The sequence below is a fragment of the Mobula hypostoma genome, chromosome 11 (assembly GCF_963921235.1).
Source record: "Mobula hypostoma chromosome 11, sMobHyp1.1, whole genome shotgun sequence".
In the NCBI taxonomy this organism is placed as follows: Eukaryota; Metazoa; Chordata; class Chondrichthyes; order Myliobatiformes; family Myliobatidae; genus Mobula; species Mobula hypostoma.
In genome coordinates, this window is record NC_086107.1 from 71,657,982 (window position 1) to 71,682,505 (window position 24,524).

Sequence of the window (24,524 nt, forward strand, 5' to 3'; positions counted from 1 at the left end):
AGGGAAAGGATGATAGGGTGTAGGAACCATGGTGTACAAAGGCTATTGAAAATATAGTCAAAAAGAAAAAAAAGCTTACAAAAGGTTCAAAAAACTAGGTTATGATAGAGATCTAGAAGATTATAAGCAGGAAGGAGCTTAAGAAAGAAATTATGAGAGCCAGAAGGGGCCATGAGAAGGCCTTGGCGAGCAAGATCAAGGAAAATCCCAAGGCATTCTACAAGTATGTGAAGAGCAAGGGGATAAGGTGTGAGAGAATAGGACCTATCAAGTGTGACACTGGGAAAGTGTGTATGTAATCGGAGGAGATGGCGGAGGTACTTAATGAATACTTTGCTTCAGTATTCACTACGGGAAAGGACCTTGGTGATTGTAGGGATGATTTACAGTGGACCTGAAAAGCTTGAGAAAGAGGATGTGCTGGAACTTTTGCAAAGCATCAAGTTGGATAAGTCACTGGGACCGGACGAGATATACTCCAGGCTACTGTGGGAGACAAGGGAGGAAATTGCTGAGGCTCTGGCAATGATCTTTGAGTCATCAATGGGGACGGGAGAGGTTCCGGAGGATTGGAGGGTTGCAAATGTTGTTCCCTTATTCAAGAAAAGGAGTAGAGATAGCCCAGGAAATTATAGACCTGTGAGTCATACTTCAGTGGTTGGGAGGTTGATGGAGAAGATCCTGAGAGGCAGGATTTTTGAACATTTTGAGAGGCATAATATGGTTAGGAATAGTCAGCATGGCTTTGTCAAAGGCAGGTCGTGTCTTACAAGCCTGATTGAATTTTTTGAGGATGTGACTAAACAGATTGATGAGGGTAGAGATGTAGTGTATATGGATTTCGGCAAGGCATTTGATAACATACCCCATGCAAGGCTTATTGAGAAAATAAGAAGCCATGGGATTCAAGAGGACATTGCTTTGTGGATCCAGAATGGGTTTGCACACAGAAGGCAAAGAGTGGTTGTAGATGGGTCATATTCTGCATGGGGGTCAGTGACCAGTGGTGTGCCTCAGGGATCTGTTCTCAGACTCCTTCTGTTCATGATTTTTATAAATGACGTGGATGAGGGGGTAGAGGGATGGGTTAGTAAATTTGCTGATGACACAAAGGTTGGGGGTGTTGTGGATAGCGTGGAGGACTGTCAGAGGTTACAGTGGGACATCGATAGGATGCAAAACTGGGCTGAGAAGTGGCAGATGGAGTTCAACCTAGATAAGTGTGAGGTGATTCATTTTGGTAGGTCAAATATGATGGCAGAATATAGTATTAATGGTAAGACTCTTGGCAGTGTAGAGGATCAGAGGGATCTTGCAGTCCGAGTCCATAGGACACTCAAAGCTGCTGCGCAGGTTGACTCTGTCGTTAAGAAGGCACACGGTGTATTGGCCTTCATCAACCGTGGGATTGAGTTTAAGAGCTGAGGGGTAATGTTGCAGCCATATAGGACCCTGGTCAGACCCTACTTGGAGGACTGTGCTCAGTTCTGGTCACCTCACTACAGGACGGATGTGGAAACTATAGAAATGGTGCAGAGGAGATTTACAAGGATGTTGCCTAGATTGGGGAGCATGTCTTACGAGAATAGGTTGAATGAACTTGGCCTTTTCTCCTTGGAGCGATGGAAGATGAGAGGTGACCTGATTGTGATGTATAAGATGATGAGAGGCATTGATCATGTGGATAGTCAGAGGCTTTTCCCCAGGACTGAAATGGTTAACACGAGAGGGCACAGTTTTAAGGTGCTTGGAAGTAGGTACAGAGGAGATGTCAGGGTAAATTTTTTACGCAGAGATTGGTGAGTGCGTGAAATGGGCTGCTGGCGGCGGCGATGGAGGCGGAAACGATAGGGTCTTTTAAGGGACTCCTGGATAGGTATGTGGAGCTTAGAAAAATAGAGGGCTATGGGTAAAGCCTAGGTAATTTCAAAAGTAAGGACATGTTCGGCACAGCTTTGTGGGCTGAAGACCCTGTATTTTGCTGTAGGTTTTCTATGTTTCTATGTTTCTAAAGCTTTATAAAGATGCAACATAACTTCCCAACTTTTGAACTCAATGTCTTGACTAGTAAAGGCAAGCATGTCATGTGCCCTCTCAGCCACCCTATCAACCTTCGTAGCCACTTTCAGGGAGCTATGAACTTGGGCCTCAAGATCCCTCTGCTCATCAACACCGTGAAGGGTCTTGCCCTTAACAGTGCACTGTCTCTTTGCATTTGACCTACCAAGACTTCACATTTGGCTGGGTTAAACTCCATCTGCCATGTGAGTGCTAGAGATATGCTCTTGTTCTTTATGTATAGAATGCCTTGGGATTCTTTTAAATCCTACTTGCCAAGGACTCGTTACGGTCCCTCCTGGCTTTTCACATTCCCTTCCTGAGTTCTATTCTGGCTTCTTTTTAACCCTCACAGACTCCACTTTATTCCAGGTTCCAAAACTTTACATGCTTTTCTTTTTTTAACCTTACCTTCATACCTTCATAAGTTATTGTGTGTCATGTGTGCGAATATGCTTTACACCCTGGTTTGAAGAAATGTTGTACCACTTCTATATACATTATATGGTTATATATGTTATATACATGCATATATTTAAATTACAATAACATTTACTTGACTAGACTTTCTCTTCTTGATTAAATTCATTACCTCTCTCAACATCCAAATTCTCTTATCTTGTCATCCTTGTCCTTTCTTCTTACTGGCTCATACCTGTCCTGTACCCTGCGCAGTCGGTCTTTAAACATCCTTTATATGCCAGATGTGGACTTGCCCAAAAACAACTGTTCCCTATTGAATATCCTTAGTTCTTGCCTAACGCTCTTGCAATTTGCTCCGCTTCAATCTATTATTCTCCCAAGAGGTCAATACTTATCCTTATCTAAAAACTTCAAGAGTTGTTGTCACTGTTTGCTAACTGCTCACCTACTGTGATGTTGATCACCTGGCCAGGCTCATTACCCAAGACCAGGTCCTCTTGTTAGACTATCTACATATGGATTTAAGAACCCTTCCTGGATTCACCTAACGAATTCTGTCCCATCTAAAACACTTGCTCGAAGAAGGTTGTAGCTTATATCAAGTAGGTTGAAATCCCTATAACAACAACTGTATTGCTTTTACATCTTTCTTTAATCTGCTTGCAAATCTGTTCCTCAGTGTCCCGGTGGCTATTGGTAGGTACGTTTATACAATGAGTGACTGCACCCTCCCTATTTTTGAGTTCCACCCGTACACTCAGTGGATGAGCTCTCCATCATCTTCCCTCTGGGTGCTGCTGCGATCTTGTTTCTGATTAGCAGTGCAACTCCCCCCCTCCTCTCTTGTCTCTCTCTCTGTCTTTTCTAAAACATCAAAACCCTGGGACATTAAACACCCGTTCCTGTTCCCCTCTCTACCAAGTTGGAAGGACAAACCAAGGTAGAACATACAGGGTTAATGGTAAGGCACTGAAGAGTGCAGTAGAACAGAGGGATCTGGGAATACAGATACAAAATTCCCTAAAAGTGGCGTCACAGGTAGATAGGGTCGTAAAGAGAGCTTTTGGTACATTGGCCTTTATTAATCAAAGTATTGAGTATAAGAGCTGGAATGTTATGATGAGGTTGTATAAGGCATTGGTGAGGCCGAATCTGGAGTATTGTGTTCAGTTCTGGTCAACAAATTACAGGAAGGATATAAATAAGGTTGAAAGAGTGCAGAGAAGGTTTACAAGGATGTTGCCAGGACTTGAGAAACACAGTTACAGAGAGAGGTTGAATAGGTTAGGACTTTATTCCCTGGAGCGTAGAAGAATGAGGGGAGATTTGATAGAGGTATATAAAATTATGATGGGTATAGATAGAGTGAATGCAAGCAGGCTTTTTCCACTGAGGCAAGGAGAGAAAAAAAGCCAGAGGACATGGGTTAAGGGTGAGGGGGGAAAAGTTTAAAGGGAACATTAGCGGGGGCTTCTTCACACAGAGAGTGGTGGGAGTATGGAATGAGCTGCCAGATGAGGTGGTAAATGCGGGTTCTTTTTTAACATTTAAGAATAAATTGGACAGATACATGGATGGGAGGTGTATGGAGGGATATGGTCCATGTGCAGGTCAGTGGGACTAGGCAGAAAATGGTTCGGCACAGCCAAGAAGGGCCAAAAGGCCTGTTTCTGTGCTGTAGTTTTTTCTATGGTTTCTATGGTTCTAAGTCTCTGTAATGGCCACAACATTGCAGTTCCATGTACCCATCCCTGCTCTAAGTTCATTGTCTTTACCCATAATACTCCTAGCAATAAAATACCCTGTACACACATTCAGTATCTGCCCCATCATATCTATTACTTTGCTCCTACCTGGTTTTACCAGCCCTGCCATCTATCTTCCTCTCCATCCCTCCACTTTCTGACCTGGTGTTCTGTTCCCAAACCTGCTGCCAAACTAGTTTAAACCCTCCTGAGTAGCACTAGTGAATACCCCCCCCCCCCCACCGACCCCTCCGGGATATTGTTTCTCCTCCATTAAGATACAACCTGTCCCTCTTGTACAGCTCACCCCATGGCCCAGAAACGGTTCTAACGAGCCAAGAAGCTGAAACCGTGCCCCCTACACCAGTTCCTCAGCCACTCATTCATCTATACTGTCATCATATTCCTGTCCTGACTTGCACACGGCAGCGGGGTAATCCAGAGATTACTACCTTGGAGGTCCTGCTCTTCAACATCTTTCTGAACTCCCTATACTCACTGTGCAGGACCTCTTCCCCCTTCCTACCTACAGATGTCATTGGTGCTAAAGTATACTATGACCACTATGACACTATGAGCCCTTGAGAATACTCTGCAGTCACTCTGAAACATCCTGGACCTAGCACCTGGGAGGTAACACACTATCCTGGCTTCTTTTTCCCAACCACGGAATCTCTGGTTTGTTCCCCCATGACTGAGTCTCCTATCACTTTCTGACCTCTGCCTGACCTTACCCTTCCCTGCTGACCCTCAAAGCCAGCCACAATGCCTGTGGACTGGCTGTTGCTGATGTGCCCTGATAGATCATCCTCTTCAGCAGTATCCAAAGTGGTACACATGTTGCTGAGAGGAATGGCTACAATGCGCTGATTGGGATGGGTATATTAACTTCCCCTACATTTCACTACTATGGGTATCTATTGGTTCCTTCAGTGCTTCAGTTTTGCTTACACTGTTAGGAAGTCCTCTTGATATATGAAATTAGGGAGAGCATAACAATGGGTTAACAGAAATGAGAACTGGTCTTCAGGAAATAAAACCGATATACAATTTAACTTCCAACTGACACTTAGTGGCTAGCGAAACCAATCTGATTTTAAATTTGGTGTGGGACATTTTGATTCTAAAAGGGGCAGACAATAGATTAATATTCATGTTAATCAGTGAAAACTTCAAAATGAGATCAGGGCCTTGTCTTCACCAGGAACTTGTCCATTTGCTTCCACAGATGCTAACTGACTTACTGAGTTCCTCCAGCATCTCAATTGTTGCTCCAGATTCCAGCATCTGGTGTCTTCTGTGTCCCTTTATTTTGAGGGTGTGACCTCTAACTCCAGAACATGCAGCCAAGGGAAACATCATCCCTGGGGTTAGAGAGTTGTTTAGCTGCATAGCACAGAGCCAGTTCCTTCAGCCTATTGCATCTACTCCGACTATCATTCCTATCTACATTAATCTCTCTCGCTTCCACTAATTCCATATCTCTCTATGCTTTGACCATCCAGGGACCTCTCAAGTCAAAGCCAAAGTGGAGCTTATTGTCAAATGCGCAAGCATGTGTATACGCAAGCACAATGAAAAGTTCACTTGCAGCAGAGTCACAGGCACATCACTTCAGATAAGCAGCTTTTACAAGAAAAACTATTTGAACGTAAAGAAAACACATTTAGAACAAAGTAAAATGCCAATCCATTTTAGTGCAAATCTTAAACAAAAGATACCTCTTAAATGTTGTTACAGTTCCTGTCTCCTCTGACAGCTCATTCCAGATACCAACTATTCTTTCTAAGAAAAAATTACCCCTCAAGTGTCCATTACACATCCTCCTTCTCACCTAAAGTCTATGCTGTCTAGTATTAGATAGGAAACCCTACCATAAGAAACAGACTCTGTCCATTTGCCCTGATCCACACTTCTCCTAGTTCTCTATACTTCAATTATGTCACTTCTCAGCTTCACTCACTCCAGGGAAAACAGACCATGCCTACCTAGCCTCTAGTTATAACTCAACCCTCCCAACCCCATTAGACAGTGTATGAATCCTGCATGTTTCACTGAGATTACAATCAAGCTGCTTTGGTCCAGAGTTCCCATGAGGAATATTGCAGAAGATAAACTAATGTAATAATACATATTTAAATTCCTTTTGTCCCTGCTAAATGGTTTGCTAATTAGAAAATATATTTTCCTCAAGATAACTATACCAAACAGCCTTCAGCAATCTGATCAATGTAACTCAATATCTTTATGTAGAAGTCAGATCATTTCCCAAGAACGTGAGTGGAGGTTTAATGTTATGGGTTCTCAGAACAGGGCTGCAGAACCATCAATGGGTTTCCACTGTACAGATCTCCCGAAGGTTACGCAGAGCAGGATACTAGTTGCTGCTTGGAGCACTGGTTAATGGCTCAGCTATACTGATCCTGGTAGAGTGAGGGCAGGCTGGGCCGCAGAGTGGAGAAGCTGGAAGATCAGCTGACTCACAGCTCTGGAGACTCAGTTTCAATCCTGACCTTGGGTACCGTCTGTGGAGTTTGCACGTTCTCTCTCCGACAGCTCCATTCCCTGATCCTCCGAGGGCTTCGGGTCCCTCCCACGTCCCAAAGAGGTGTGGGCTGGAAGGTTAGCTGGCCTCCCATGTGTAGTTAAGTGTAGAATCTGGGTGGATTAGTGATGGATCACGGTGAAAACAGGTGCAGGGTGGTCAGCACAGACTGGGTAGGTGGTGGGGGGAAGGACCTGTTTCCATGTTGTATCACTCTGCAATTTTATGAGTATTACTCAAAGACTCCACAGCCAACAAATGTGTGTAGAACCAGCAAGTGCAGCAATCAGTCTTTAGACAGCAAGATCCCGCAAACAGCACAGTGAAAACTGGTGAGGCAGTCGGCTTTAATCCTGGGGGCTACACCTGAGGGTCAGCTCCCATGGTAAGCTTCAGCAGGATCCCAGAGAAAGCAGGAGTCATGAAATTTTTACACTCAGTGCCTTCCCAGTGTCTGAATCCGGACGCCTTCTGCTGTCCGCTAACAATCACCCTGTCCCTAATGCAAGTGCCAGATGCCAGGGCATCTGGTCAAGTAAGCAGCAGTAAGTATATCAAAAAGGATTGCAGATGCTGAAAATCTGGAATTTGAAGAGAAAATGCTAGTCAGGTAGCATCTGTGGGGAGAGAAAACAATGATCATGTTTCGGGTCCTGGATCCTTCTTCAGAAATGGGTGCTGATATCTTGATGGGATGATATAGGTCGGTATTTATCCCAAATAGATGAAGGGTCCACTTCTGGTCAATAACTAAGTAAATTACATCATAAAGTATCTCTTTATTTTTGCTTTTCATGACTTCAAACTGCACTGCAACCTTTGCACCATTCAGCTTTCCTACCCATTGCATTTATTATTATTACCCTGCATAGTACTTCCTCTGTCAGTCAGCTTCATGCAAACAACAAATTTCATTGCACTCCAGTGAATATGACAATAAACTAATCTAATCAAGTCTGAAGGAGACACAGGAGGCTGCAGATGCTGGAATCAGCAGCAACAAACAAAATGCTGCAAGCCACACTAGATTAGATTAACAAACAAAATGAGGGTTCATCATCATTATCATCATTTTGTGCCATGTCGTATGATGTAGGCAATCATGGTCTCATGACCATGATTTTTCTTGGCAATTTTTTCTTCAGAGGTAGTTTGCATTGCCTTCTTCTGGGTAGTGTCTTTATAAGACAGTGACCCCAGCTATTATCAATATTCTTCAAAGATTGTCTGCCTGGCGTCAGTGGCCACATAACCAGGTCTTGTAATACGCACCACCCAATGTTAATCTAATCTAAATCCAGGACTGTGGGAGAACAATAAAAATCAAATGATGCAAAGACCATATTAAGGTCGGCAAAAGAGAAATATGAAAAACATCTTACAAGGAGTATCAAAGGCAGTTATAAAACCTCCTATGTCAACAAAATGAAACTTGTAAGGAAGCCCTGTTGAATATAAGGAGTTCCAATGAAGGTCCCGTGCCTGCTCCTTGCTCCACAGATGCTGCCGGACCTGTTTAGTATTTGAAGTGCCTGTCTTTCTTCCATAATACAGCAGGCACATGAGATTTAGTGAAAACCTGCATGAAGATTTTTGACCATCATCATCATGAGTTGAAAATGAAGCTTAGAACGGGGAACACAGAACAGTACAACACAAACAGCAAACCCCTAAGCCCATAATAACTTTGTTGGCTGTGATACGTATTTAATCTAATTGTACATTGTCTTTATCTCTCTGTTCCCTGCCCATTGATGTTCCTGTCTGAATAGCTCTTAAACACACCAATGAAATCTTCTTCCACCACTTCCCCTGGAAGTACAATCCAGATACCTGTCACTCTCTGGTTAACACCCTTTGTAAAACTTTGCTTGTAAATCCCCTTTAAACGTTGCCCCTCATCTTAAAGATTTATCACTTAGTGTTCATCATTTCCACCCTGGGAAAAAGACTGACTGTTTACCCTGTCTGTGCCCCTCGTGATGTTATATACTTCCAGCAGGTTGCATCCTTGACCTCTGACCCTTCAGAGCTTGTCCAACTTCTCAGTAGAACGAAGGAAAGATGAAGAAGTATTCTAGAGGGAGGATGGGGCAACCGCTGCTGACAGGGAAGGTCAAGGACATCATAAATGCAAAAGAAAGGGCATATAATAAAGCAAATATTAGTGGGAAGGTAGAGGATTTTGAAAACCTTTAAAAACAAAAAGAAGGCAACTAAAAATGTCATAGAGAGAGAAAAGATGAAATATGAAGGTAAGCTAGCCAATAATATAAAAGAGGATATCACATATACTGCAATAGAGTAGAAGAGAGGCGAGAGTGGACCGCTGGAAAATGACACTGGAAAGGAATAATGTGGGACAAAGAAATAGAAGAAAAACCTGTTTTGCATCAGTCGTCGCTGAAGAAGACAATAGCAGTATGCCAGAAATGTGAGGGTGTTGGGGCAAAAGTGAGTGGTGCTGCTATTACTAAGAAGATGTTTAGGAAGTTGAAAAGTCTGAAGGTAGATAAGTCACCTGGACTAGATGGACTATACCCAGGGTTTTGAAAGGGGCAGCTGAAGAGATTGTGGAGACATTAGTAATAATCTTTCAACATGGTTCTGGAGGACTGGAAAATTGCAAATGTCTCTCCACTCTTCAAGAAGGGAGGGAGACAGAAGAAAGGAGATTAGAGGGCAGTTAGCCTGACCTCAATGGTTGGGAAGATGTTGGAGTTTAATATTAAGGATGAGGTTTCAGGGTACTTGGAAACATGACAAGCTAGATCAAAGCCAGCATGGTTTCCTAAAAGTAATTCTTGCCTGACAAATCTGTTGGAATTCCTTGAAGAAATAACAGTCGGGTAGACAAAGGAGAATCAGTGGATGTTGTTTATCTGGATTTTCAGAAGACCTTTGACAGTAGGTGCTGTACATGAAGCTGCTTAGCAAGATAAGAGCCTGTGGTCTTACAGGAAAGATACTAGCATGGGTAGGGCATCGTCTGACTGGCAGGAGACCAGCTGTGGGAATAAATTAAATTCTGGTTGGCTACCAGGGACGAGTGGTGTTCCACAAGGGTTTGTGTTAGGACTGCTTCTTTTCAGTGATTATATATATCAATGATGTGGGTGAAAGATTTGCTGGCTTTGTGGCCAGGTCTGAGGATGATACGAAGATAAGTGAAAGGGCAGGTAGTGTTGAGGAAGCAGGGTGTCTGCAGAAGGACTTAGAATGGGCAAAAAACTGGCAGATGGAATAAAATGTAGGGAAGTATACGGTCATGCACTTTGGCAGAAGGAATAAGGTGCAGACTATTTTCTAAATGGGGAGAAAATTGAAAAATCAGAGATGCATAGGGATTTGTGAGTTCTTGTGCAGGATTCCCTAAAGGTTAACTTGTAGGTTGAGTTGGTGGTACGGACACTGACCTGAAACGTTAACCCTGATTTCCTTCTTACAGATGCAGCCTAACCCACTGAGTATTCCCAGCATCCGCTTGCTTTTTAATTTTAGATTTTCAGTGTCTCTGATTCTGGACTCAAACTCTTTTGCAAAGGACATGAAAATAGTTATGGCTCTGGAGAGGGTATAAATGAAAATCACCAGCCCGTTGACTCGATTGAAGGGCTTTAATTATAAGCAGGAATAGATCAGGCTGGTTAGTCTCCCCTGGAGAGAAGGAGGCTGGGAGGTGACCCGAGAGAAGAATATAAAATTATGACAGGGACAGATGGGATAGACGGACAGAATTTATTTTCCACAGTAGGGGTTGTCTAAAACAAAGGGCTGTTGTTTTAACATGAGAGGGACGAGGTTTAGAAGAGATCAGTGATGAAATGTCTCACACAGAGAGTGATTGATATCTGAAACGTGCTGTCAGAGGGAACTCTTAAAAGCAGGTACAATCAATACATTTAGATGACCATGAATAGACAAGACATAGAAGGATATGGTCTCAGAGTAGGCAAATGGGATTCGTGCAGATAGGCACGATAGTCCGCACGGATGTGGTGGGCCTCAGGCCCCATTTCGGCCCTTCACGGTTTCACAAATATGCTGGCAGAGGGCTCACTGTACGGGAAGCAGGCATGCTATGCGCTGATCTCATAATTATTTACATGTCATTGGCCACTTGGTACTCGCTGAATTAATGTGTCTCCTGGGTGCTGACATTGCAGTTCTGCAATTATTAACCAGTTTGGAAAAGATTCAGATCCTAACAAAGGGAAGGGAAGGAAATGTGCTGATTAAACTGACCAGCTGAGACAGCAAAATTGATCGGACAAAGGAATGGGGACAATTTCCTACTGTTTGCAGCTTGTAAATCAACAGTCCTGACTGTCCTGGGCTGTCGTGGTTATACTAGCATTGTAGATTTTTGCCATTTTGAGAATGAACTCGGGACAGTTTACTGGAAGAGAAGCGAAAGCTAACTTTCTGTGATGGTGTAAAATAGGTGACAACAACTTGGCAGAAACCTGCTGTGAGTCACCCAGTGACTCAGCACCCTCTTCACTGAACTCCTTGTTGACAGTCCCATTTGCCTGCGTCTGGCTGGGATCCCCTGGATTCACAGACTGTGACAGCAGAGATTGAATATGAGAAAGATCTAAATGATATCTTTAAAATGACAAAGGAATTTTGCAAGGCAGAGAAAGAGGAGTAGATGAAGCAGGAGGAGCAGACTTTAAAGTACATTGGAGCATTGACAAGATCCAGGATGGAATATTTTGCTTTCCCTCTATAAGCACTTACCATGCTATCCTATGCCCACACTTTGGAAATTTTGGAACACCTGGCAATACTTCTACTTCTTGAGTGTAGGCAGGAACTGCAGCACCAGTAGTGAGGACCAAGAAGATATGGACAATGGAGGCACAGGAGTGCTTACAAGACTGCTTTGAATCGGTGGACTGGACTGTATTCTGGGATTCATCCCGGGAAATAGCGCCCATGGCAAGCACTGAAATTGCGCCCCTGTCCAAACATCTGACACCCATCTTTTAGATAACTTTATCATAATATCAGCTCAAAAATACAAGTGAAGCTCATTAATCTTTTAATTCACAAATTATGGCACTACATGAAAATTATAACTGCACCTTCCTTGCTTTCACTGATGCAAATTGGTCTATGATGTGACCAAAGTCAGTTTTTTCAGTTTCTTCTCTTTCTACACTCAGCAGAGCAAGATCATAGAGTCTGCCTTGACCCATGGAGGCTCTCAAATACATATTGATGCAGCTACAGCAACTACATTTCATTAGGAGTTTGAGGAGATTTGGTATGTCACCTAAAAGACTCACAAATTTCTACAGATGTACCATGGAGAACATTCTGACAGGCTGCCTCACCGTCTGGTATTGGGGGGATGCTACTGCACAGGATCGAAGTAAGCTGCAGCGCGTTGTAAACTTAGTCAGCTCCATCATGGACATTGGACTTCAGGAGAGGGAAACCAGAGGTCATTGAACCAGTAATCATCAGAGGACCAGAGATGGAGAGGGTCAGTTGTCACTATCTCAGAGGACCTGTCCTGGACTCATCATATAAATATGTGCAAAGAAAGCACAACATTGTCTCTACTTCCTCGGGAGTCTGTGGAGATTTGGCATGTCGTCGAAAACCTTGGCAAACTTCTATAGATGTGTGGTGGAAAGTGTGCTGACTGGCCGCATTACGGCCTTGGAGCGGAAAATCCTACAAAAAGTAGTGGATTTGGCCCAGTACATCACAGGTAAAGCCCTCTCAACCACTGAGCGCATCTACATGAAACGTTGCCGTAGAAAAGCAGCATCAAAGATCCTCACCACCCAGGCCATTCTTTTTTCTCACTGCTGCCATCAGGTAGAAAGTACAAGAGCCACAGGACTCACCACCAGGTTCAAGAACAGTTACTACCCCTCAACCATCAGGCTCTTGAACAAAAGGGGTGCTACACTCATTTAAGGACTCTGTTATCTTGTTATTTCATGCTCATTATTTATTCCTATTTATTTATATCTGCACTTGCACAGTTTGTTTACAGTTTACAGTTACTGTTCTATAGATTTGCTAAGTATGTCCACAGAAAAAGAATCTCAGGGTTGTATGTGGTGACATCTTTAACTTTGACATTTTCAAGGAGCTATGCCTCAAAAAGTGGCATCCATCTTTAAAGACCCCCAGCACCCAGGTCATGCCCCTCTCACTGCTACCAGCAGGGAGGAGGTACAGAAGCCTGAAGGTACACACTCAACAGTTCAGGAACAGCTTCTTCTCTTCCATCTGATTTGTGAATGAACATTGAATCCATGAACACTACCTCACTACATCTTGTTCTATCTTTTGCACTATTCATTTAATTTAACAATTATATATATTATACTTCCTGTAATTCACAGTTTTGTTTGTATTATTATGTATTGCATTGTACTGCTCCCACAAAGTTAACACATTTCACAACATATTAAACCTGATTCTAATTCTAGGTGTCTGAAATCAGCAACATGGTTCCCTAAAAGGAGATAGATGATGGGCCAGTTATGGAGTGCCACAGTGGTGCAGCAGATAGGGCCGCTGTCTCAGAAATCCAAGAACCCCAGTTCAATCCTGATCTTGAGTGCTGTCCATGTAGAATCTATATATTCTCCCCAAGATTATGTGGGCTTCCTGCCTATGATTGTGTGGGCTTCTTCCAGTCTCCTAGTGCAACCTAAAGAATTGCTGGTAGGTTATCTGACCATGCACATTAGCCTTAGTGTAGGTAAGTGGCAAAGATGAAATCGAACGATGAGTGCATGGGAGAGAACGGATTACAGAAGTACAGAGAAATGATGAGGAGGGAAGGAATTGATGGGATTGCTCTGCTGTGAGCTAGCATGGCACAGGACAAGTGGCCTCCAAGTGTATTGTGTTGTGGTAAGTTAGTTCATATTTTCAACTGTGAACTGAAAAGTGGTGCAACAGGAAGAGGAGTAACTGGATTTTCGGTACAGATTGCCTATGACACATTACAACCAGAATAGGCTCATGAATCAAGGTGGGGGAGGGGAGGCAAATGGCCTGCCTTCATTGCTCTGATATTCACTTCCTAATCCATGACTCCTTACTAATAACAATTTCCCTTTTTAACTTTTAATAAGAATATTCCAATCTATAATAAGATTGGAAATTATTAAAATTACTCTATAGGAGTGTAGTTTAAGAAACATTTGCATATGGACATCTACGTTTCAACCAAATGCAGGGACATGATGCAAGACTGTCAACAGATCTGCTGAGAACAATAAATTCAATCATACAAGATGGTAAACTATCAAAGAAGGAAAATGGGTCACAGGGAAGACTGCAGGTGCTGGAATCTGGAGCAAAACACAAGAAGCAGGTCATGCAGCATCTACACAGGGAAATGGATTGAGGCATAAAGGCAACAGGACATGAAGTCTTGACCAAAAACATTGACTATCCGTTTTGCTCCATAGGTGGACGGAAGGCATCTGGTTCCAGGAATGAAGTTCCACTGGAAGAACACTTGGGTCATTTATTGGAATTATTTGATCATAAGATCAGGTTAATTTATGTAGAGAGCTAATGTAGACCCTTCAGGTTAGAGGAGAAATACCATCAAAAGGATGAGAAAGGAGTAAACCATTAGAACCAGACATTGGAAGGTAAAAGAAGAGTAATGAAGTAATGAATGAATGGGTCAACACACAGCAAATGCTGCAGGAACTTAGCAGATCAAGAAATACCTCCATTGATGCTGCCCGACCTGCTGAGTTTCTCCAGTATTTTTGGTGGGTTGAGCCAACTTTCCGACATCTACAATCTCTCTCATGAGTGGAATAGTGGGTGACTTGTAAGGTGCAGACGTTTCAGGCACAAGCCTAGTACATTCCCACAAGGAAAGGCAGATGGACATGGGCCAGAGTTCCTTGGATGAGGAAAGGAGGCAAGAAAATGAAAATAGGAAAAAGCAGACGGATGATAAATATTGAGTGAGAGAGGCTGAGGGCAATGATGTAAAAGAGGGGAAAGGAAAGAGAAAATGGGCAAACGAGTAAGAAATGGCAATTAACATAGCAGGGAATCTAGAAGTCTTGGATGGCAAGTAAAAAGAAGAAGTGGTGCCAGATCAAATCCATACCTGGAGGTGGAATGCACAACAGAAAGCTGGTCAAGAGCTGTGTATTGCTCCAGAGAAAAAGCTGCTGCCAAAACCTCAGCCAAGGGAAAGGTAGTCAAGACAATGGGTCAAAACTGATGAGGAAGGCATGCTAGAAAAGCTCATTGTGTTAAAAGTAAACAAAAGATCTATTCCAGTTGGGGTGCAGCCAAGATTACTAAGGGATGTGGGTGGGGAGGGTGCGTGAGGGCTTGCAATCCTCTTTCAGTCCTCCCCAGGTGCAAGGGAGGATGCACGGGATTGGAAATGTGACACTATTGATCAACAAAGGGGTACACAGACAGGTTTTCTTGTTAAGGTGACACAATCTGTCTACTTATTCTCTAGTAATCCATCTCCTCTACTGAACTTCAGCACAATAGATGGAGGTCCTCTGAGTTGCCACCTTCCTGCCACCCTGCCTTCGCTGAACACCCCAATCCTCACCCCTCCAACTCTCTGCCCCACCTCTGAACCCTGTTCTAATCCTTGCCGTATCTTCACCATTCCTTCTGACCTTCCCCTCTCTGAGGCGGAGCATTCTATCCTCAGCAAGGACCTTATCTTAGTCACCCTTTGCCTGCACCTCAGTGAGTTCCATACCCACTATGATGCTAAGCTCTTCTTCCATCACCTCCGTCTCCAAGCCCTCTTCTTTGGCACGAATTCCGAAGCCCACACTGATGACTCCTTATCCCAGCTCCAACCCTCCTACCCTTCGTGGACACATCACTCTGGTTTGCCAGCTGCTCTAGATCTTTTTATTTCAGCTTCCTATCAAAGAACCACAAATTGACTGCCTGGGAAGTCCCCTTGACTCTGCCTGCTCCAGCACTACTGAATTTGTATCCACATACCTCAACTCCATTCTATCCCCCTCGGTTCAGTCCCTTCCCACCTACATCAGCAACACTTCTCATGCTCTCGATCTCCTCACTAATGACCAACTCCCTGGCCCGACCACTTTATTTTCCCTATGGATGTCCAGTCCCTATACACTTCTATCCCCATCAAGAAGGCTTTAAAGCTCTCTGCTTCTTCCTCAACAAAAGCCCCAAGCAGTTCTCCTCCACCATCACTCTCCTCCATCTGGCAGAACTGGTCCTTACCCTCAACAATTTCTCCTTTGGCTCTTTGCACTTCTTTCAGACTCAGGAGTGAGCCATGTTCACCTGTATAGCCCCCAGCTATGCCTGCCTTTTCACTGAATATGTGGAACAGTCCATGTTCCAAGCCTTCCCTGGTAACACTCCCTAACTCTTCCTCTGTGACATTGATGACTGCCTTGGTGCTGCTCCATGCTGCTTGCCGCACTTGTCCATTTCATCAACTTGCCTCCAACTTCCGCACTGCCCCTAAGTTCACTTGACCCATCTCTGACACCTCTCTCCCTTTTCTCAATCTCTGTCTCTATCTCTGGAGATAAACTGTCAACTGACACACATCAAAGTTGCTGGTGAACGCAGCAGGCCAGGCAGCATCTCTAGGAAGGGGTACGGTCGACGTTTCAGGCTGAGACCCTTTGTGACGAAGGGTCTCAGCCTGAAACGTCGACTGTACCCCTTCCTAGAGATGCTGCCTGGCCTGCTGCATTCACCAGCAACTTTGATGTGTGTTGCTTGAATTTCCAGCATCTGCAGAATTTCTGTTGTTTGAAACTGTCAACTGACATCTTTTATAAACCTACCAATTCCCACGGCTATCTTGACTATACCTCTACCCTCCCTATCTCCTGTAAAAATGCTATTTGTTTTTCTCAATTCCTTTGTTTTTGCCGCATCTATTCCCAGGATAAGACTTCCCTTTCCAGGACATCAGAGATGTCCTCCTTCAAAGAAGAGGGTTTCCCTTCCTCCACCATTGATGCTGCCCTCACCCGCATCTCCTCCATTTCCTGGACATCCACGTTCACCCCATCTTCCTGCCACCTTAACAGGGACAGGGTTCCTCATGTTATCACCATGAGCTTCCACATTCAACACATCATTCTCCACAAGTTCTGTCATTTTCAACAGGATCCTACCACCAAACACATCCTTACCTTCTCCACTCTCCATTTTTCAGAGATTACTCCCTCCATGATTCCCTTGGCCAGTAATATCCCTCCCGGCATATATCCCTAAAGCAACAGTAATGCTACACCTACCTATTCATTTCCTCCCTCACCTCCATTCAGAGCCCTAAACAGTCCTTCCAAGTGAGGCAACACTTCACCAGCAAATCCCGATACAGCCTCCTCTACGTTGATGAGACCTGATGTAATCTGGAGGAGTGCTCTGTCAAGCACTGCCACTCCATTCACCAAAAGTAGAACTTCCTGTTGGGCAACCATTTCCATTCCTATTCCCATTCCTGTTTTGACATGGCCTCTTCTTTTGTCCTGAGGAGCAGCACCTTATATTCTGATCAGGTAGCCTCCAACCTGATGATATGAACATCAATTTCTCCTTCAGGTAATTTTTATTTCCCTCCCCCTTTCCCCTCTTCCATTCCCCACTCTTGCCTCTAATCTTTTCACATCACTTACCCCGGTGCACCTCCTCATAAGAACATAAGAAATAAGAGCAGGAGTAGGCCATCCGGCCCATCGAGGCCTGCCCCGCCATTCAATAAGATCGTGGCTGATCTGACCATAAACTCAGCTCTATCTACCTGCCTTTTCCCCATAACCCTTAATTCCCTTACTATGTAAAAACCTATCTAACTGTATCTTAAACATATTTAGTGAAGAAGCCTCAACTGCTTCCCTGGCCAGAGAATTCCACAGATTCACCACTCTCTGGGAAAAACAGTTTCTCCTCATCTCCGTCCTAAATCTTCTCCCCTGAATCTTGTGGCAATGTCCCCTAGTTCTAGTCTCACCTACCAATGCAAACAACTTTCCTACTTCTATCTTATCTATCCCTTTCAAAATTTTGTATGTTTCTATTAAGATCCTCCTTCCCTTTCTCCTATCAGATACCTTCTTCTTCAGCCCTTTACCTTTCCCACCCTCCTGGCTTCACTTATCACCTTCTAGCCAGTTCTCCTTCCCCTCCCCCCCACCACATATTTTATTCTGGCATCTTCCCCCTTCCTTTTCAGTTCTGAAGAAGGGTCTCCGCTCGAAATGTCGACCGTTTATTCATTTCCATGGATGCTGCCTGACCTGCTGAGTTCCTCCAGCATTTTGTGTGCGTTGCCCAGCCCAGTAAATGTAATCTCTGTTGTGCCTTTCAGAACCCATCATCGGAGAGGAGCTACAAGCTGATTAAAGTTGGTCCATTACGGGCTGGTCTGCTGGCACTGCACTTTCTCTGTTACCGTTACACCTTATTCTGCTTTCTGTTCTTGCTTTCCCTTTGTACTACTAGTGCACTGTTGTAACGAAATGACCGGCATGCAAAACCAGGTTTATTTTGCTGTACCTCCGTTCCTGTGATAATAAGAAACCAATTTACTAACTTAACCAATTTTCCAAAGACTACATGAACTGCTTCAATGGATTGTTTGATGAAGCAACAGTAATGTCACCTACCTGATTTTCAGAAAAAGCCTGATGAAGCCCCACACTAATTCTCAATAACATGGAGTCAAAGGGTCATTCTCAGCAGAATGCAAAGAGGAGTGGAATGGAAATCATTCATGGAGAAGGGAGGCCACGGAAGTAGCAGAATGCTTTTAGACTTTATATCTATAAATAAAATGAGTTAGGTATGGGTGTGTAAAGTAACAACTTCAAGTAAATGGGCAACACAATATATAGAGATATAGTATACGCTTCATAGTAATAGAATTGCAAGAAGATGTTCCTTTGTGTCCGGTGCTCCCAATTGGAGAGACCCGTCATAATCTGGGGCACTGCTTTGTCGAGCACCTCTACACCTTCCTCCACAAATGGGACTTCCCAGTGGTCAAACATTTTAATTCCAATTCCAATGTGTCAGTCCATGGTCTCCTTTTATGCCAAGACGAGGGCACCCTCAAGGTGGATGAGTCACACCATATATTCCATCTGGGTACTCTGCAACCTGATAGCATGAATATTGATTTCTCCTTCTGGTAAACAAATTCTCCCTCCCATTCTCTATTTCCCACTCTGATCATTTACTTCTCACCTGCCTATCACTTTTCCTTGGGTCACCTCCTGCTTCCCTTTCTCCTCTGGTCCACTCTTCTTTCCTATCAGATTCCTTCTTATCCAGGCCTTGACCTTTCCCACCCACCCATCACCTTCTAGCTAGCCCCTTTCCCCTCCACCCCACCTTCTATACTGGCAGCTTCCCCCTTTGTTCTCAGTCCTGAAGAAGCCCAAAATGTCGACAGTTTATTCATTTCCATTGATGCTGCCCGACCTGCTGAGTTGCTCCAGCATTTTGTGTGCGTTGCAAGAAAATGTTGACTGGGCTGAATAGGCAGAGGTGCATCAGGTGATATTTAATACAGGAATATGAAGTGATACATTTTGGGCAAAGAATTAGGGAGGCAATATTGACCAAATAATACCATTGTAAAGGAGAGCATTGCGTAAATCCTTGAAAGAGGCATCACATGTTGAGAGCTGTTGGTAAAACAGGGGGGAGACGGAGACGTAACGTAAAGATTTTTACTCCTCATGTACCTGAAGGATCTAAGAAATAAAGTCAATTCAATTCAATTCAATAAAGCAGGGGATCTTGGGATTCAAAGATCAAAGCGTCTTGTCCAAAGGAAAGATGGAGGTGCTGAGGTTGTATAAAGGGCTGGTCAAGCCACAATTAGAGTGGGCTCTGTTAGAGTGAGTTTTTGGGTAGATGATTCATTTACACTTAAGTGAATTTGGCCACCAGTCTTCTGTTTGACAAAGTGCTGTGGACTGAGTTCACAACAATGCATTTCCCAAAAGCTGTGAATACCAGAAGTTTACACGTAGTTTCGAAGACAGTATTATCTATACTTTATAATATTAATTGTCCTCTATGTTAGCACGTAAAATACCAAATAAATGTATTGTGGCGCAAACAACAGGAATTCTGCAGATGCTGGAAATTCAAGCAACATACATCAAAGTTGCTGGTGAACGCAGCAGGCCAAGCAGCATCTATAGGAAGAGGCGCAGTCGACGTTTCAGGCCGAGACCCTTCGTCAGGACTAACTGAAGGAAGAGTGAGTAAGGGATTTGAAAGCTGGAGGGGGAGGGGGAGATCCAAAATGATAGGAGAAGGGGGAGGGATAGAGCCGAGAGCTGGACAGGTGATTGGCAAAAGGGGATACGAGAGGATCATGGGACAGTATTGTGGATTTGCTTTGCATTCCTAAAGGCTGTGAGTTCCAACCCAGACATGTTGGTGTCGGAAGGAAAGGATGAAGTCAGAAGGTGTGATTTTTTTTTATGTAGCTTCAAAAGGAAGCATTGTCTTTGCATTGTCTATAACTTTTTAAATAGCGATTGCCCTTTGTGTTTAGCATGTAAAATATCAAGCCCACATTGGGCTAGCAGACCTTTCTACCGAAAGCATCTCCATCCATATGATACCTGCTGTACCTTGTTGTGTCGAATAAAGAAGCTGCTTTGTATCTACCAGTGACTCTGTCTCTCCAGTGATTTCATCCACGCTACAACAGGCTCACCACTCATCAGGAAAGTTGTAGAGAGGGCACTGAACAGGTTTACCAGAGAGGTTCTAAGGGTGGGAGATTTCAGCTGTAAGGTCAGACTGCAAAAGCTGGGGTTGTTTTCTAGGAAGCAAAGAAAGTTTAGGGGAGATTTGAGAGAGGTGTGCCATGCAGTATAGATAAAGGAAAGCGGTTCCCATTCACCAATGATAAGCCACAGGTTTAAAATTTTTGGCAAAAGCCACAAGTGAGAAAGACTTCTTTCCAAAAGCCATTTTGATCTGGAATTCCAGGGATGGAGGAATGGTGGGAACACAGCCATACAGTGCTTTCGTAAGAATGTGTGACCAGCACTTGGGGAAGAATAATAAACAGACACATAGGAAAAGAGCTGAGAAATGGGCCTGACATTGCTTTAATTAGGAACCCAATGTGCTGCAAGTCTACCTTCTGTCCTATAATATTTTGATGGCTTGGAGATTTGATATACTTATTGCCTCTTTCTGCCTTTTTACTTTGATTAATAACTGCGGTACTAATACGGTGACTTGTTTTGCAACGAACTCCAGTAATCCATCTCCTCTGCTGAACTGCTGCCTGTGGTAATGCTGAACTACCTTCCCCCCATGTCCTCCTTTTGAAATTATACACTGACTGTGTCTTCCCAAAATGTCAGTCTATGTGAATACTAGATCCTAGACATGAAGAGGTTCTCCCCAGCTCCATTCAGTTACCAATCAATGGGAGATGGAGGGTGGGGTAAGGAGCTGGGATTAATTTCCCAGAGGCTGGTCATTGATATCACTACAGCATCATTGTTTGATTCAAAAACTTTTTCCTACTCTTCACTGTTTCTCAGAGCACACAGCCCCATATGGTCTCTACTCCATCTCCTCATGCTGAGAGACTATCAGACATTTTGACATATGTGGACTGGTTTCTTTCTCCCACTTTCAGTCAATCCCAGTGGGCAGCTGCCTCTGTTTGGTAGTCTACTCAGGCAGGAGACACGCTGTGTATCAAATTGTAACGTGTGAATATTTATGCTGTCTCTTTTCATGTATTTTAGTTGCCTAGCAACCTTGAATAGGATATTAATTGTGGTTTCCCCTTAAATACAGCAGACTGACATTTCTTTGTGTGAATTTTGATGTCTGATTTGATTGACTGAGTGTGACTTTCTCTGGTGAAGTGAAATATCAAAATCTTATGATAAATTAAATACTTTAACAGAATAAGGAAATCATCTATCAACACAGAACAACCTCATATAAAGCACTTACACTTTACGATTCTAAATTCTGATTGACTTCCCAAGCAAGGAGGATTGTGTTGTAAAATAGGGCAAGAATAGTTTGGTTTCCCACCCTCGCGTTAAAGAAAAATCTCCAAATGTTCAGCTGTGATAAACACACAAACATCACACAGCAGCCCTCTTGAATCACATTGCTCCGTGCCTTGAATATATTTACTGTAGATGTGAGGAGTTACCAAGACACGTAGTAGAGAGTGAGACTCACTACTGCCAGATGAGGTTAAAAGTCACTTGAGAATCTGTGTGATCATAAGTAAATAAAATTTTAAATAACTAATACACTGGAAATATGAAAAAAAACAAATAAATGAAGGAAATCGGCTGATTTTGTTCTGTAGTGTGAATCATGTGAGTGAGCAGCCAGCCATTACATCACACCTGTAGTTTGAAATCCTCAAAACAACCAAACAAAAACATAAAATAACACATACATACTTTTTCCAAAAGCATTCCCGGCGTCCCAGGGATCCTGAATATCCATCTCCCTTGTTTTATATCCCCACAAGCACAGTTTATTTCTTTTTACTTGGCTGTGTTTGTCGTGGGCAACGGCTGTATTTATTGCCCAGCTCCAATTGCCCCTGAACTGAGGGAGCAGTTTAGAGGCAAACACATTTGGTGGGTCTGGAGACATCTGCAGCTTAAGCAGTAATAATGGCAGACTTTTTGCCTGAAGGACAACTAGCGAAGCAGATGGGCTTTGACACCTTCTGGTAGCTTCAAAACAAGACTCTGTTCCTCTTCCTGCTTGATACCGCCCGACCTGCTGAACGCAAGCAGCACGTACTACTGTTTTCTTTTCAATTTCCAGTATCTGCAGGCTTTTTGTTCCAATTACTAAGACCAACCTATTTCTGTTTGTGAAAATCCCAAATTGTATTCAAATTACTTGATCTTAAACTCACTCAGCTGCTATGGTGAGATTTGAACTTATGTCACTGGATCAGTGATTCAGAAAGCCAGCAGCGACTCAAGTACACATATGAATCAGGAGCAGGAGTGGGCCATTTGACCCCTCGAGCCTACTATACCTGTTAATAAGATCACAGCTGATCTGATTGTAACCTCAGCACTGCGTTCCTGCCTGTTCCCCCCTTGTTCAATCCCTTCCTACCTATGTTCGTGACACTTCTCACGCTTTTAAACTTTTCAATGATTTTAAGTTCCCTGGCCCCCACCGCTTTATTTTCACCATGGATGTCCAGTCCCTATATACTTCCATCCCCCATCAGGAAGGTCTCAAAGCTCTCCGCTTCTTTTTGGATTCCATACCTAATCAGTTCCCCTCTACCACCACTCTGCTCCGTCTAGCGGAATTAGTCCTTACTCTTAATAATTTCTCCTTTGGCTCCTCCCATTTCCTCCAAACCAAAGGTGTAGCTATGGGCACCCATATGGGTCCTAGCTATGCCTGTCTTTTTGTTGGCTTTCTGGAACAATCTATGTTCCGTGCCTATTCTGGTACCTGTCCCCCACTTTTCCTTTGCTACATCGACGACTGCATTGGCACTGCTTCCTGCACGCATGCTAAGCTCGTTGACTTTATTAACTTTGCCTCCAACTTTCACCCTGCCCTCAAGTTTACCTGGTCCATTTCTGACACCTCCCTCTCCTTTCTAGATCTTTCTGTCTCTGTCTCTGGAGACAGCTTATCCACTGATGTCTACTATAAGCCTATTGACTCTCACAGCTATCTGGACTATTCGTCTTCTCACCCTGTCTCTTGCAAAAATGCTATCCCCTTCTCGCAATTCCTCCATCTCCGCCGCATCTGCTCTCAGGATGAGGCTTTTCATTCCAGGACAAGGGAGATGTCTTCCTTTTTTAAAGAAAGGGGCTTCCCTTCCTCCACTATCAACTCTGCTCTCAAACACATCTCCCCCATTTCACGCACATCTGCTCTCACTCCATCCTCCCGCCACACCACTAGGAATAGGGTTCCCCTGGTCCTCACCTACCACCCCACCAGCCTCCGGGTCCAACATATTATTCTCCGTAACTTCCGCCACCTCCAACGGGATCCCACCACTAAGCACATCTTTCCCTCCCCCCCCCCTCTGCTTTCCGCAGGGATCGCTCGCTACGCGACTCCCTTGTCCATTTGTCCCCCCCATCCCTCCCCACTGATCTCCCTCCTGGCACTTATCCTTGTAAGCAGAACAAGTGCTACACATGCCCTTACACTTCCTCCCTTACCACCATTCAGGGCCCCAAACAGTCCTTCCAGGTGAGGCGAAACTTCACCTGTGAGTCGGCTGGGGTGATATACTGCATCCGGTGCTCCCGATGTGGCCTTCTATATATTGGCGAGACCCGACGCAGACTGGGAGACCGCTTTGTTGAACACCTACGCTCTGTCCGCCAGAGAAAGCAGGATCCCCTAGTGGCCACACATTTTATTTCCACATCCCATTCCCATTTTGACATGTCTATCCACGGCCTCCTCCACTGTAAAGATGAAGCCACACTCAGGTTGGAGGAACAACACCTTATATTCCGTCTGGGTAGCCTCCAATCTGATGGCAGGAACATCGACTACTCTAACTTCCGCTAATGCCCCACCTCCCCCTCGTTCCCCATCCGTTATTTATTTTTATACACACATCCTTTCTTTCACTCTCCTTTTTCTCCCTCTGTCCCTCTGACTATACCCCTTGCCCATCCTCTGGTTCCCCCCCCCCGCCGTGTCTTTCTTCCCGGACCTCCTGTCCCATGATCTTCCCATATCAC

General features: G+C 44.0%; 1 protein-coding gene across 4 annotated transcripts in view; it reads right to left on the reverse strand.

The window, feature by feature from the left end:
- The window catches only part of LOC134354319 (tetraspanin-18-like), a 328,944-nt gene that overhangs the window by 204,736 nt on the left and 99,684 nt on the right, over positions 1 to 24,524 (reverse strand). Inside the window, exon 1 of one of the 4 annotated variants that reach the window (XM_063063251.1) lies at positions 18,423 to 18,454. The exons of the other annotated variants lie outside the window; for them this stretch is intronic. The gene's annotated coding sequence lies outside the window, so the exon portion shown is untranslated. Of the gene's footprint in view, positions 1 to 18,422; positions 18,455 to 24,524 lie in introns of those variants that run through there. 4 annotated transcript variants of the gene reach the window in all.